The following is a 10,947-nucleotide window of genomic DNA, read 5'->3' as shown; positions in this document are numbered from 1 at the left end:
TCTCCCTCTCCCTCTCCCTCTCCCTCTCCCTCTCCCTCTCCCTCTCCCTCTCCCTCTCCCCCTGTCTCCCTCTCCTTCTCCCTCTTCTTTTTCTTCTTTGAGAGAGAGAGAGAGAGAGAGAGAGAGAGAGAGAGAGAGCGCACCAGCAGGGGAGAAGGGCAGAGGAAGAGAGAGAATCTTAAGCAGGCTCCACACTTAGTGTGGAGCCTGATGGAGGGCTTGATCCCACAACCCTGGGATCATGACCATCCAGGTGCCCCTGGAGTATTTAATTTCTAAATAAAGTCTGAGCTGAAAAGAACTCCTAAAGACATTTGTACCAAATCTCTCAGTTTCCAGCTGAGGAGCAGCAAAGGTAGAGTGATATGTCAAGCTCATTAAAAAAAAAAAGTAATGATAGAACTGGTTATTTAAAAACATGTTTTCTTGCTCTGAGGATCTATTAGTACTATGTGGCAATCCCTAAATGGATGGGTCTATCTAATCTGTAGAGATCTCTGAGAGAACCCGCAAGGCCAGGGAAGTGAGTTGGAGGGAAAAAAGAAGGGGGAGATAGAGATGGATGTGTGACCAGGCAGGAGCACCTCATGGAATAAGTTGCTCCTATAAGTGTTTGGAGGGGTGAGGAGAGATGGAGACAGGTGTGGGGAATGGGAAGTGCTGAGGGCCTGGGGTCTGGTCAAGGAGAGAAGAGTATCTTGGGAAATAAATGCAGGTGCCCTACTCTCTGTGTCCTCCCTCCCTCTTCTGGGACAGAGACATGAGGCAGATAAGCAAACATATTAACCTTACTTCCTGTTAATGTTTATTTTTTTTGAGAGAGAGAGAGCAAGCAGGGGAGGGGAAGAGAGAGAGAGAGAGAGAGAGAGAATCTCTGTACTGGTGGCGCAGAGCCTGATGTGGGGCTTGAACTCACAAAATGCAAGGTCATGACCTGAGCCAAGAGTCAGATGCTGAACTAACTGAGCCACCCAGGCGTCCTGCAAACATATTTACCTTGAGCTAAATCTCCTTATAAATTTTTGTTGATTAAGCTAAATGTTGTCCAGTGACTGCCACTAATCACAGCTACTAATTTTAGGTAATGTGCTTTTTCCTCTTGGGTGTCTTCAGAGGGCTAGGTTAGTCTCACGCTACAAAGGCAACTTTCTTCTCAATATGAAGACAAGTGTTTTCATGGAGAACAAATCTCTAAACATTTCCCTGTCCTGCTGCCTGGTGCATATCCTCTTCAGAAAGTTAAGGTCAGATAAAGGACACTGGTATGAGTCAAAGCTCTACTACTTCTGAATAATGAGACCCTGTACATACTGTTTAGCCAAGTGGAACACACCAGAAGATTGGACACTTTAAGCCCAATGGCCAGATATGCAGGGCCACGAACACACCAAATTGTGAGAGCTGTAAATAAGAACTGTTGTGCAACTTAAACAAAAGTAACTGAGCAAAGTAAAGTTCAAAAAGAGGAAGTGCTCTGTTCTTGGCCATGATAAAGTAGATAGAAGTTAAAGGATGTTGAAATCTAGGCATTCCATCTCAACTCAAGTTTATCAGATTGCCTAATTGCTTTTGTCCTGTTGCCTAATTGCACAAAAGGCTTTTGAGACCCATCTGCCTGGGAAACCTATTAAGAGCCATGAAACCTGCTTACACTATAACTTGTTGATTGACTGTATGTGCACCTCCTGCCACCTTCATTAGCAAGGTCCCTAAGCTAGCTAGTTTTGGAGTTCTGGGAAGTCATATGTACTAATTCCATCCTTTGCCTTACTGAAATGCAGACCCAAGTCTCAGGCAGCTTCTTCTGTAATGAGAACACTCACCGTTTTAACTGTGGAGACAAAAACAATGCAATCTTTACATAAAAGTGACTAATATTTTTTTTTGCCTGAATAAACTAACAATCACTTTTAAGAACAGTTGGCCTTAATTAGATGAACAGTTCTCAAATGGAAACCCGATTTGCAAACAAAATATTTCTCCTTGCCTGAACATATACGAACTAACATGCACACACACACAAATCCCATGTGGGCTGATGCACACAAGTAATGCTCAATTATGGAGTGAAAGAATGGCAGAGTGGAAAATCTTTAGTCTCTAACCTTCATTTAAGAGCTAACAAGTGGAGGATGAGGTGATTTGCCTACCTCCCATAGCAAGCTTGTGACAGACAGGCACCAAACGGCAGGTTCCTCTCTTCATGCTTGCGATGTCATCAGCACTCTGTCTGATGCTGGTGAACATTCTAGATGTGAAGTAGTAAACGTGAAATTAGTCCATCTAGGCAATGTGTTTAAGATCATTACAGACTTTTTCCATGTGGCCTTCATCCTGAGGTCTGGGAAGAAAATATCTACAATGTCATTTCTTCAGGATTAGAGGAAAGAGAGAGGCGGTGGAGGTTCCATTTTTGCTAGGCATATCCACTCTTGAGAGGGACATATCTATTTCTGTGGATGTCAACTGCTCGGCAAAAACTCTTCCCTGGGACTCCCAGCTATGAAAAAAAGGAGTTAGAATATTAGACTCAGAGACAGGAACCTGACACCCAGGCAGTGCTCAGAAACCCTGAACATCAGTTGGAAAGTTTCCTGATGATGGACCCTATCCAAGGAAGAGTTGGGGATCCTTATTTTGAGGCAAAGAAATATGTGGGGGAAACATGAAGTCTACTCCCTTAGAATTTAAATGCTCACATTTTCTTTTTTTTTTTTAAGTTTATTTTATTTATTTTGAGAGAGGCAGAGAGAGAATCCCAAAGGTTCCACACTGTCAGCTCAGAGACTGATGTGGGGCTCGAACTCACGAACCATGAGATTCTGACCTGAACAGAAACTTAAGAGTTGGTTGCTTAACTGACTGAGCCACTCAGATGCTCCACATTTTCTTTTCAATAGCATTTAAAACAGGCATGTGTAGGGGTGCCTGGGTGGCTCAGTAGGTTAAGAGTCCAACTCTTGGTTTCAGCTTAGGTCATGACCTCATGATCCATTGGATGGAGTCCTGAGCCGGGCTTTGTGGCTGACAGTGTGGAGCCGGCTTGGGATTCTCTCTCACTCTCTCTCTGCCCTTTCACACCCTGCACGCACTCTCTCTTTCTCAAAATAAATAAAAATTAAAAAAATAAAACAGGCATATGTATTTAAAGAAGTGTGTGTGTGTGTGTGTGTGTGTGTGTGTGTGTGTGTGTGTGTGTATTTCAGGAAGTGTAAACATTTTTTATGATGCAAGGCATATGGTTTGTCAATTCCGTTCTGAGCTAGCAGGGACACCCACTTCCCTCACAGGCTAGGAATCATGTGGCTGATAGATGCAAACACTTTAGAGATGTAAAATTTTAGTTTAACTGGACTGCTCAATTAAGGAGCAAGAATCTACTTTGGGGTTGGGAAATAACCTTGTATGACAGTCCCATACAGGGGTGAGTAGGTGGTAGGCATCTCCTTTATTGACAAGTCCTTCTTTCTCCTTGTCTCTTACCCAGAGAAATGAAGGGATGTGAGGTAGAAGGAGGATGTGAGGACAGTAGTTGCTGTGAGTACAAGAAGAGTGAGTGTAGATAGGTCAGGAGAAGAGAATTTATGACATTAAGTATTTGGGGCAAGGAATTCTTAGAAATAGGTACTTGGGAGGAAGGGGACCATGGCCCACTCTCTGACCCCACTCTTCTTGACCTGTTTTCACAGGGAGCATGAATCTGATGTGGACCTTCCTCCACCTTCTCTTCCTGGAGCAAACTCTTCACCCCAGGCCTGCTCTCCTCTACAAAACATACAGACAACACCAGGTCCTGGGTCCCTGGAGGACACCACCGATACTGTGAGGTGATGGTGAGGTGATGGTGGCTGATGCACAGGGGTAAATGCAAGACGATCAACACCTTCATTCATGAGGATGTGGCCACGTTGGCATATTTCTGCAGAATTCCACCTCTGCCCTCTACCTACAGCTGCTGTGTGCACAACAGTCACAAAGGTACTCACGATGTCAGTGTGCTTTGCCGCATAGGAACCAGACCCCTGCACTGCTATTACCACCTTAGGCCCATCCCTGTAGGCTGTGAGGACGGGGCACCTGTTCACCTGGATGGCTAGATACTCCTGCACCTCACACAGGAAGCTAAGTGACTTGCACCCCACACCTCCAAACGTTTGAGGCCCTGGCCAAAGACTTCCCTGTAATGCTTCTCCCCTCGTATAGGGATCTCTCATTGTAACCATTCATGCGCACTTCCTGCATCTCTCTCCCAGCCTCTGCCCCCAAATCACCACTCCACTGGACACGCCGGCCACGGTGTCAATTTTTTTTGGTGCAAGACAAAATGGTGATGGAGGAGTTGGGGAGAGCCTGGGTAATGGGCATCTACTGTGGAAAAGCCTTGCTCTCTCTGAGTGGCTACACAGGCCCGGCTGGCCGGGCAGATTTGCCCACAAGGTGCTCTGGTAACAACTCGCAGTGGCACTGGCCCTAGGCAGCCCTGAGTGGTCCGGCTCACAGGGTCTTTCTTCCCCACCTCAGCTCCCTTCTCCCCAGCGGGCTCCTGCGGAGGGGATTAGGGACAACATCCAACGGGGGAAGCCCGCTGCCTTTCCAGAAACAAAGCCCTGAAGCTGGGAAACAGCACTGGAAGGAGCCGCTACCTGGAGGAGAGAAGTGGTGAAGCAGGGACTCTGGCAGGTGCTCGCGGCCGCCTCATTGGCCCGCAGGGGGCGCTGCGCCACCTGAATCCGTTGGCCAAGCAGAGACCAGAAATTTTTCCTGGGTTGATGGGTTGGAAGTTTTGTGGTTACCAACACACGGCTGGGGGATAACAGGTCAAGAAGCAGAAAATTCAGCCGATATGATTACAGTCCAACTTTCAAAGAACAGATTTCTGAATTTTATCATAACTTTCATGCTCTCATGCTCTTTAGTATTGAATTTACCACCTTCAGATTTACATTCCAGCACTGTAGATATGAAGGAAAGAAAAGATTAAGTACAGAGCAGCTACTTATGCTATAAGCTTTACAGTTTCACTGTACTGGAAAAGAGTTTGTTTCATTTTTTTAAAAATTTTTAATGTTCATTTATTTTTGACAGAGAGACAGAGAGCAAGTAGGAGAGGGGCAGAGAGAGAGGGAGACACAGAATCCGAAGCAGGCTTCAGGCTCTAAGCTGTCAGCCCCCCCAAAGGGGGGCTGGAACCCACAAATCATGACCTGACCCCGTCAGGGTCATGACCTGACGCGAAGTCAGATGCCCAACAAACCGAGTCACCCAGGCGCCCCAGTTTGTTTAATCCTGTAATCCATTGTATACACACTTCATTTCTTTTCTTTGTTTTTCTTTTTTTTAAAGTGCGCACCATGCCCAAAGACCCCTGAGATCAAGAGTTGCATGCTTTATCCTTGGAGCCACCCAGGTGGCCCTACACAATCCATTTCTGAAGGCAGTTTTTCTACCCACAAGAGGGAGAATCTGTGGGTGACTTTCTTCTCTACCCTGTGACTCCACCAAAATCATGTCAAGGCTTTAAATCAAAGGAAGGCACCTGACTCTAGGGCAGCCATCCACGGACTGACAGGCTGGGTGCCCATGAAAGAAACTGGTCTGGAGATTTTACTGTCCTGGAATAAGGCTGACAAAACTGGATACTCTTATTTTCATTTCCCCCGTAATTCCAGGAGCTGTGATTGTATTGTCTTCGTTTGTGACCTTTAGCACGTAGCCTATTGCTTGCTATAAGAGAGCTTTCAATAAATCTTTAATGGGCCATTGTAATAGGTCCTGCTGGTGCTAAGGATTTTTTGCAGATTCTGTTTTCAGAATGGGAAAGTTCCCTTCCCTTCTGCTCTCCGTTTCCACCTGTAAATGGATTGTGAATTTTGTTGAATAATTTTTCTTCATCTGATGACACAGTCATATACTATTTCCTTCCTAATCAGTTAATGGAGTGGAATTGAATAAAATTTCTGGACATAAGCAGCTCCATTTTGAAGCTCTATTTTCCTTGTCAACTAATGAACTCTTGGACTGGGCCAGAAGCCACAATGGTTTTACAAGCGGTTCCTCATAAAATTTCAAATGAGCATCTGGCATTAGGATCATGTGAGGACAGGAAAGTTAATTAATACATCCCAGTGACCGTTTCATTTGATAGCACCAATAAAGTAATCAGTAAGATAGTAATCAGAAGCGGTTCAATCAATTAGCACCAAATTACCTGTTTTTTTTCTTCCTTCTCTTATCTAAAGCATGTAATTACCCCTTCCTTCTTTCTCATAAAAAACCCCCAGCTTTCCCCACCTGAGGGGGCACTTTTCTGGTTACCCTTAAATCTAGTCCCACATTGTAACTCTGAGACCCCAAATAAAAGCCTTTGCTCTTCTTCTTTTTCTTTTAAAATTTATTTATTTATTATGAGAGAGAAAGAGAAAAAGAGAACGGGGTAGGGGCAAAGAGAGAGGAGAGAGAGAATCTCAAGCAGGATCTGCATTGTCAGGGAAGAGCCTGATTCCAGGCTCTATCCCACAAACCACAAAATCATGACCTGAGCAGAAATCAAGAGTCAGATGTTCAGTGGACTGAGCCACCCAGGTGCCCCACCTTTGTTCTTTTTCACTTCTGCCTTCTTTTCTTGGTTAATTCTGGGTGAATTGCATTAGTTGATTTTAGACTATTAAACCAGCTTTGAGATAAATCCATTTTGGTTATGCTAAACTGTCTTTTTATATATAAATGAATTTACTTTGCTAATATTTAAGGATTTTATTTTGCATTTATGGTCATGAATGAAATTGGTATGTATGTATGTATTATTATTATTATTATTTGTATTATCTTGTCTGATTTTAGTATCCAGGTTGCATGTTAGCCTTCAGAAATGAGTTGAAGAGTATTCCTTCTTTTTCTATTTCCTATAATTGGAATTGTGTGTTATTTTACTATTTACAGAACTCATCTGTAAGGCTGTCTGGTGCTGGCATTTTCTATGTGACTGTTTTTTAACTTATGTTTCAATCTCTTTGTATTGTTATGTAGATACTGAGTTTTCTATTTTTTTTTTTGAAGTTTATTTATTTATTTTGAGAGACAGAGAGAGAGCGAGTTTGAGGCAGAGAGAGGGGGGTAGAGAGAGAATCCCAAGCAGGCTCCACACTGTCAGTGTAGACCCTGACATGGGGCTCAAACTCATGAACTGTGAGGTCATGACCTAAGCGTAAATCAAGAGTTGGATGCTTAACTGAGCCACCCAGGTGGCCCTCTATTTCTTCTTGAGATAGCTTTATTTTTTTCTAGGAATTTATCCATTTCATCTAAAGTATTTAAATATATCAGCATAACCGGATGATGTATGAAGTGATTTGTATACCTGGAACTAAAGTTATACTGTATGTAAATAAAAAATTTTTAAATATATATATCAACACAAAGCTATTCATAAGCTATTTAATATTTGCAGCATCTGTTTTTACATCTTATTTCTGTTATGACATTTTATTTGTACCCTTTATATTGATAAACTTATGAGATGTGTCTCTGTTATTAGACTTATTAAACAAATACTTTTTTCTTTAAGTAGGCTCCATGGGCATGGAGCTTGAACTAACAACCCTGAGATCAAGACCTGGTGCTCAATGGACTGAGTCATGCAGGAGCCCCCAACAGTGACTTAAAAACATTTTTTTTAATGTTTATTTATTTCTGAGAGAGAGAGAGAGAGAGACAGAGAGTGATCAGGAGGAGGGGCAGAGAGAGAGGGAGACACAGAGAATTTTAAGCAGCTCCAGGCTCTGAGCTGTCAGCACAGAGCCCAACATGGGGCTTGAACCCACAAACCATGAGATCATGACCTGAGCCAAAGTCACACGCTTTACTGACTGAGCCACCCAGGGACCCCCCCAAACGGTGACTTTTCCTTAAGGTTTATTTATTTTGAGAGAGAGAGAGAGAGAGAGAGAGAGAGAGAGAGAGAATGAGTAGTGGAGGGGCAGAGAGAGAGGGAGAGAAAGAATCCCAAGCAGGCTCCATGCTGTCAGCCCAGAGCCTCAAGTGGGGCTCGAACTCATGAACCATGAGATCATGAACGGAGCTGAAACCAAGAGTCACACGCTTAACTGACTGAGCCATCCAGGCGACACCCCCCTAAATAATGACTTTTTCAGACATACCAAAGCTAAAAGAGTTCATTGCCTGAAAGAAGTCTTTCAGATAGAGGAAAAATGACAGCAGGTGAAAATAGGAATCTACACAAGGAATGAAAGACATTGGAAATTGTAGCTATATGACAATATGAACAATTGCTGGGAATAATGCATGGGGATAGTTTGGAAAGTTTTGATTTACAATGCTAAACTATGGGATTTTGTTCTCCATGAAGGAATATGCTTATTTTCTAAAGGAAAACCTCTGATAATATAATTTTATTTAGCCTTCCAATAAGTGTCAAACACAGTAAACCTGTCTCCAAATTAAAAAGAAAAAGTCTTTACAAGAATTTAAGGAGAACAGGTCCCCACCCTGGTAATCACATGCACTTGAAACAGCTGTGGCAGGGGGAAGGCCGCCACCACTGAGGCAAAATTTCAAACACAGTTCTCAGTTCTCAGGCTGTTGTCCTGAGTAGGGAAAATACCTGAAGTACTCCGCAATAAGAGAAAGGATAAAAAGTGATGGCAGGGGGCCTGGCTGGCTCAGTCGGTTGAGCCGGTGGTTCTTGACCTCGGTCATGAGTTTGTTCCTCATGTTAGGTGTAGAGATTACTTAAATAAATAAACTATGGAAAAAAATAAATGAAGGGAATCTAGGATGGAAAACAATGCTGCCACTATAAAAAACACCCTAGGAGAAAGCTTATAGGAATGGGAAAATATTCCCTATATATTGTTAAGCAACAAACAAACAAAAGAACACAACAAAGAACACCAAAAGAAGAAAAGAAGAAAAAAAGCAGAACATAAAATAGTATGTATGCTATCACACATTTTAGTTTTAAATTTAACCAGACACAAAATAATAGTTGGACATTTGTGAATATGAAGAGTATCTTCAACTGGTGAGATTACAGCTAACTTGTTTTTGTTTTTTTAAGATTTGTGATTTTCTCAAATTTCCTAATGTTTCTGTATTGAAAATGTGTTACTTCTCTAATAAGGAAAAAAAATGAAGATGTTATTTAAAATATTGGCTCCTTAAATCAGACATTCTGAGGTTTCTTTACAGACTCACCAAAACCCACTTCTTGCTGCATTGGGGACTGCATACTCAGCTAGACTTTTGGACCCCTCCTCCAGGTGGGTGATACTTATAGAGGATGTTTGGAATTCTAGAGTTGCTCAGAGGATTTTTTGACTGCTTTTTATGAGGCCAATCCACTTCTTCTCCCAAGAACACTTCAAGAAAAATGCATCACCCCCTGGGTAACTGCAATTTTCTCTTTGTTGTCTTTCAGAAGGCTGATTGGTAATACACATCATACAGGGAATCCCTATTTTGATACAAAAATGTTTTTCTCTAAGAAGAATCATCATGGGCTTCTCCCTTGGTCTCCTACCATTTTCTTTTCTTTTCTTTTTTTAATTTTATTTTTTAAATTTACATCCAAATTACCATACAAAGCAATGATGATTTCAGGAGTAGATTCCTTAATGCCCCTTACCCATTTAACCCATTCCCCCTCCCACAACCCCTCCAGTAACCCTCTGTTTGTTCTCCATATTTAAGAGTCTCTTATGTTGTGTCCCCCTCCCTGTTTTTATATTATTTTTGTTTCCCTTCCCTTATGTTCATCTGTTCTGTGTCTTAAAGTCCTCATATGAGTGAAGTCACATGATTTTTGTCTTTCTCTGACTAATTTCACTTAGCATAATATCCTCCAGTTCCACCCACATAATTGCAAATGGCAAGATTTCATTCTTTTTGATTGCTGAGTAATACTCCATTGTGTGTGTGTGTGTGTGTGTGTGTGTGTGTGTGTGTGTGTGTGTATGTGGTATATATATATATATACATATACATATATATATATATATATATATATATATCACATCTTATTTATCCATTCATCCATCGATGGGCATTTGGGCTCTTTCCATACTTTGGCTATTGTTGATAGTGCTGCTATAAACATGGGGGTGCATGTGTCCCTTCGAAACGGCACACCTGTATCGCTTGGATAAATGCCTAGTAGTGCAATTGCTGGGTCATAGGGTAGTTCTATTTTTAGTTTTTTGAGGAACCTCCATACTGTTTAACAGAGTGGCTGCACCAGCTTGCATTCCCACTAGCAATGCAGAAGAGGTCCTCTTTCTCCGCATCCTCGCCAACCTCTGTTGTTGCCTGAGTTGTTAATGTTAGCCATTCTGACAGTTGTAAGGTGGTATCTCATTGTGGTTTTGATTTGTATTTCCCTGATGATGAGTGACGTTGAACATTTTTTCATGTGTCGGTTGGCCATCTGGATGTGTTCTTTGGTGAATTGTCTATTCATGTCTATTGTCCATTTCTTCACTGGATTATTTGTTTTTTGGGTGTTGAGTTTGATTAGTTCTTTGTAGATTTTGGATACTAACCCTTTATCTGATATGTCATTTGCAAATATCTTCTCCCATTCTGTCAGTTGCCTTTTAGTTTTTCTGATTGTTTCCTTCACTATGCAGAAGCTTTTTATTTTGATGAGGTCCCAGTAGTTCATTTTTGCTTTGGTTTCCCTTGCCTCTGGAGACGTGTTGAGTAAGAAGTTGCTGCGGCCAAGGTCAAAGAGGTTTTTGCCTGCTTTCTCCTTGGGGATTTTGATGGCTTCCTGTCTTACATTGAGGTCTTTCATCCATTTTGAGTTTATTTTTGTGTCTGGTGTAAGAAAGTGGTCCAGGTTCATTCTTCTGCATGTCGCTGTCCAGTTTCTCCAGCACCACTTGCTGAAGAGACTGTCTTTATTCCATTGGATATTCTTTCCTGCTTTGT

General features: G+C 42.2%; 1 long non-coding RNA gene across 1 annotated transcript in view; it reads left to right on the top strand.

Moving 5' to 3' along the window:
• LOC121031419 (uncharacterized) overlaps positions 1-6,373 on the top strand; it is a 31,905-nt gene extending 25,532 nt beyond the window's left edge. The window contains exon 2 of the long non-coding RNA XR_005790710.1: positions 3,690-6,373. This is a non-coding gene — a long non-coding RNA (uncharacterized LOC121031419). The remainder of the gene's footprint in view (positions 1-3,689) is intronic.
• The last annotated feature ends 4,574 nt before the right edge of the window (positions 6,374-10,947 follow it).

The sequence above is a fragment of the Herpailurus yagouaroundi genome, unplaced genomic scaffold, assembly GCF_014898765.1.
Source record: "Herpailurus yagouaroundi ecotype Mexico unplaced genomic scaffold, PumYag 141, whole genome shotgun sequence".
NCBI lineage: Eukaryota > Metazoa > Chordata > Mammalia > Carnivora > Felidae > Herpailurus > Herpailurus yagouaroundi.
This window is presented reverse-complemented; position numbering and strand designations above follow the sequence as displayed.